This window comes from Heterocephalus glaber, unplaced genomic scaffold, assembly GCF_053883595.1.
Source record: "Heterocephalus glaber isolate CG9 unplaced genomic scaffold, H.glaber_assembly_v1.0 deba00001461, whole genome shotgun sequence".
Classification (NCBI taxonomy): Eukaryota; Metazoa; Chordata; class Mammalia; order Rodentia; family Bathyergidae; genus Heterocephalus; species Heterocephalus glaber.
In genome coordinates this window covers 27,876,201-27,881,679 of record NW_028258308.1, presented here as the reverse complement: position 1 = coordinate 27,881,679, position 5,479 = coordinate 27,876,201, and the positions used below count along the sequence as shown (strand labels likewise).

The 5,479-nt window shown below is 34.4% G+C and overlaps 1 non-coding gene across 1 annotated transcript; it reads right to left on the bottom strand.

Moving 5' to 3' along the window:
* Positions 1-4,958: 4,958 nt before the first annotated feature.
* Positions 4,959-5,088, bottom strand: LOC147826770 (small nucleolar RNA SNORA40). The gene has a single exon (XR_015438766.1). It is a non-coding gene; the product is annotated as a small nucleolar RNA SNORA40 (small nucleolar RNA).
* Positions 5,089-5,479: the final 391 nt, after the last annotated feature.

Below are 5,479 nucleotides of genomic sequence, written 5' to 3'. Positions count from 1 at the left end.
TGGTTTCAAATGAAAAAATTCTTCCAGAGGAGACACATCAATGATTCCATTACACTGGAAGTTAATGCTGCCATCTGGTCACTTTGGACTCCTTATGCCCATGAATAAACTGGCAAGGAAGAGTTAGTGTGTAGTTAACGTGATTAATACAGACCACTAAAGAGAAATTGAACTGTTCTTCCACAGTAAAAGTAGAATATGTCTGGAGTAGAGGAAATAGCTTAGCGTGTCTTGTTTTATTGTCATGACCTAAACCCACTGGGCATAACAGAAATTTTGTAATAAAAATGCAGAAATATGGGTGTCTACATTTATTCTTTGGAATTTTTGTATCAATGAATAATTAACTTGAATTTTATAAGTTTTATTATATCAAAAAACAATGAGTACTTAACATGAAAAAATATCAAAAAATAAGTATTGAATTTTTAATACTTGTTAAGTGTTTATTAATAAACATCAAAATTTTCAATATTAACTGTTATTTGGTGTATAAAGTCTAAAAAAGAACAACAGAAATAAATTCCTATATAAACTAGAATGAAAATACTAATAGAACTCTACAAAAGAATCTTTCCTTCAATTATCACACCTAAGGCAGTCTTCACACATGATAACAGCACATTCCATACACACATGTCACTGACAGCACATGTGTTTTGCTTCCCTGGCATTTTGTGGGAAATACTAGATATCTAGCTGGTCTTACTGTTTTGTCAGGATATTCTTATTATATTATACAATGTATAGTTAACAGGAACATAAAATGTCAATAAAATAAAGTATTAAATATTTAATAAGTATTGTGCATTTAGAATAAGCTTTAAAATTTTCACATCAGCTCTGTACTTGCTTGCAAGATGTAAAAGATAACATCAGAAATAAATTCCTATATGAACTACAATAGCAATACTAATAGAACTCTACAACAAAAATAATCTTTGCTTCAATTGTCACACCCAAGGCAGTCTTCATACATGACAACTTCATGTTCCATGCACACATCTTGCTTACACTGATAGCACATCTGCTTACTTTCCTTTTCTCTATGGCAAACCATTCTTGCCACCTCCCTTGTCTTTTTTGTCAGGACCTTCCTACTATATTGTACAATGTGCACTTAGCAGGAAAATAAGATATCAATAAAATAAAATATCAAACATGTAATGAGTGCTTAGAATAGACATCAACATTTTCACATCAGCTGTTTGCTTTCTTACAAAACCTAAAAGATAACATCAAAAATAAAAACCTACATGAACTTCAATGTAAGTACGAGCAAAAGTCTACCACAGAAATAATCTTTGCTTTAACTGTTATATCCAAGGCAGTCTTTACACATGAAAACTGCATGTTCCATACACAAGTATTACTAACTCGGATGACACATACACTTTCTTTTCCTGTCCTTTCTTGTGGGGCACAGTTGATATCTTTTTGGTTTTCCTGGTAGGTATTTGTGATGCTGTGCCTGGTTATTCACCTGTCATCTCACCAGTGTGTGCCATTATTTTTTTTTCATAGTTCCATGAGCAGAAACACTGTGTTTTGCTTCTCCTGTAAGCGATCTCTTATGAGTTTCAGTTCCAACCTTCTAAGAAAATTTCTCTGTGGTATTTTGCATTTGTTATTTTTTGTAAGCTATCAAACTATTTATGTCACACATGTTTAGGATCAAGTAAAACACAACCACTGGCCAACACTTTGTTTTGAGTGACATCATAGTTGCTGCATAACTGATGAACAACATCTATTCTACCTTTGGTTTTGTTGTAGAAAGTTACCATCTCAGGCTTTTGTATTGCTGAAGTTACCTTAGCAATATTTCCATCATAGTGCAAGGCTGACATGAACAGTTCAAGTTGTGTTTCATTTTGTTTTTGCTATATAGGAGGCCACTGTTAAGTCTTTCTGAAATCCTAAGATTGTACTATACAATTCTGTTTTGAAATTGCAACATTTCATTTGGAATTTCTGCTTTATTCCTGTGTACAGTTCCTACACTTTTTGACTTATGCTGTTAGCAAATGTAACATCAATTGAAAACTGATAAACCAACTGTTGAATGTCACATTTCAATTACTTTGAGAGATGGGAACAACAAGTCTGTTCACAAGATCATTTGGTTTATTGCTACATTAAAAGGACCTATTGGCTAAGTTCCAAGATAAATTTTTAAATTGAAAGCATAAGTGTTCGCATCTAGAAGGGCATAAATTTTTATACCATATTTTGAAGTTTTTTTTTTTTCTTGGCATATACTGCTTGAAGCTACAGTGACCATGAAATGGTGCAAGATGTTCATCAATAGTCATGTATTCAGATGGTGTGTAAATTGTTTGACCATTACTCACAAATCCCTGAAACAGTGAGCAGATTGAAGGCGGATTATCATTTCTTTTTCTTTCTTGATGGGTGGTTTTGTCATCACACCTCAGACAATTTTGAAGGAAACCAAATCTGTCAGTGTCATTATTATAAACCTCAAACTCATAACCATCACTTTTCCATAAGTCTTACATTCCTGTGATTGCCATGAGAAAGCCCAGCTAAGTACAGCAGACTTATGAATGTTTTCAGTTCAGCTAGTGAGATCTCATAATAAATACATTTTTTAATATGGTTATGGTACATATAGAACGATTTACTTGTATTTCTGCATTTATGTATTTCACAACATTGTGTAGCATTTTGTCTGTTACAAACAATTTCCAGCATTGAATGGCAATGCTGGCACACCATCCAATAGGCTTCATCCCTGCCAAGATCCTCACTATATTTTAGGACCTAGTTCTAACATTAGATCATTCCATTTCATTGCATGACAATTTTATACCATTTCAACTAATCTAATATGTATTCATATTGCTGTTTTCATTGTCATCTAAATCAAGGAGGTCTACATTCCTTGTACATATATTGGCTGATTCTTGTTCCATTTCGCTGTCACAGGAAGTTTGGCTCACATGGCCAACATCAAGGTCATTATCATCTTCATCATCCATTCATGAGTAATCTGACAATTCATCTTCAACCTCTGAAACTTTGGAGTCTGGTTTTTCACATCCCATTGTACTGAGTTGGGCTACTTCTACCAGAAAAATCAAAAGAAAAAAAAATTTAAAACAAATCCTAAATGTACAGAAATTTAGCAATGAGCATTTCATGGGTAAAACTCACCTGTTGTTGCTTTGGAGCTCCTGTACACCTTGCCATTTGACTGCTAAATGGGTGAATGCACATATGGATTTTTGCTTTCCCCAGTTGCAGCTATTGTGAATCACCACCATATTCCATTATGTTAAAATGGATGTTTACATAAGGGAAGAATGGTATGGGTTTATTTTGCCCCCTATGGTGCTCAGGTAAGCATACACAAAACCTGTTGGAGTAAGCATTATGTGCATAAAAATCTTGGTTTGACACTTTTGCACACATGCACATACCTTGCCATTCATCCTACCAAGATTGCTTCTTGTGTCCCCCAGGCACAGCTACTGAGATGCATAGCTGGCTACTATTATGCTAAAGTAGAAATGCTCAGTCGAAAATTATGGGATGGGTTGTTGTAACCCAATGTTATGCCCTAACTCTTTTAAGGTCAATGAAAAACTACAACAGCTCAAACAGGCAATGCTACCAATAGTGTAGATCCTTCAGAGAGGAAAATGTGGGCTATCCTAGCAGGTAGAAAATTACCACAAGCCTTAGTGCTTGCTGAAGGCAAAGTGTATAAGGAATGAGTAGAGGAATAAAATAGTCATAATACTGTGATATAAATGCTATTATAAAGTGAGAGCAGTTGCAGTAATGAAGACTGGAACTGTCATGAGTATTTCTTAATTTGTTATGATATTATTTCATGTGTATGTATGCACATTAATACCTTTTTCTTCCTTTCCTTATTTTCCTATCAAGTAGCACAAGACACATCTACTCTATATCATAAAATATACATATTTTACTAACATTATTTAAGTTATGGGACATGTAGAATAAAGAGCATGAAAGAACTTTATCTCTTCATCTATAAGAAAGGGTTTGAACATTTTTGATTGCATGTAGGATAGTTGTAATTTCTTAGGCAAAATAATTACATTGTTATTGCTTTATTTAGAAAATAAATGAGATTTAAGGTGATGCAGTGGTTGCCAAGTTGACAAGGGGTATATTTGTAATAATTAATTTTATGTGCCAACATGAGTGGGCCATAGGTTATAGAGATATTTTGTTAAACAGTATTCTGTATGTATCTGTAAAGGGATTGCTTGAGTTAATACTTGACTCAATCAACTTCATAAAGTAACTTGCCATTCCTAGTGTGAGGGATTCATCCTATCCACTGAACGCTCAAATAGAATAAGCAACAGAGAGCTTCCTTTTTCTGTCTCACTGTCTTCAAGCTGAGACATTAAGCTTCTTGTGCTTTTGGACTTGGACTAAGAGTGAGATTCCCTCCAGGGATTTAGCTCAGTGGTTCTGGCGCCTGCCACGCAAGCGCAAGGTCCTGAGTTCGATCCAGAGTTCAGCAAAAAAAAAGAGTGAGATTTCCCTGGTTCTTGTGGGTCTTCAACTCTCACTGTGGATCTTGGGTTTACTCAGTTTCCATAAACATATGGGTCAGGTCTCTCTAATAAATCTCCCTTTCATACCCTAAGAAATAAATATATTTCCTATTGGTTTTGCTCTGTGGAAGACTTCGACTAACAGAATCAAGAAATAAAAAAGAGTGGAACAAAGTGCTGGGAGAAAATAATTTAAATCTTGTCTTAAATGAGCCAATCTAAATTCAATTTTTTTACACTTTCAATCACTTTAGTCTGTATTAGGTTATCATAATTTTTTGTTTTTGCTTTGTTTTCTGAGGCAGAGTCTCACTATACAGTCCAGGCTTCATTCCTCTTGCTTCAGTCTCAGGAGTCCCAGGATCACAGGCTTGTACCACTGTGCCTGGTAGTTATATTCCTTGTTACACGTATCAAAACTCATACTGAACAATGATTTATGGACTGCAAATGAGGATTTGTTTTTTGTACCTATCCATTAAGTTTTAGTCCACAAGTTAGGACAAAAACACACAAAAGTGCCACTGTCTATATTCAAGTTTGATGGCCCTCCAAAATGTCAGAAAATTCATGATCTAACTATTTTTGTTATTTATTTTCTAAAAGAATTTACAAATGAAATGAGACCAAAACATAATTCATTTCTTCAATGTTTATCATATGTTAATCATTGTCTATATTCTTTAGCTTATTATGTTCAAGATTTCCATAATGGCTATTGATCCACCTAAACTTTTCTAAACGCATGGGTGTATTTTTCTTCCTTCCTTCCTATATTTCAATTCCACTATGAATTGTAGGACACTAGATATCATGTGAAGATGCTTCAGCTTCATTGTAGTACCCTGGAGAGGATTCTTGTGGACAAAGTTGTCAGCATAATTACCATGCTGTGTATTTATCGCGGTTACGTG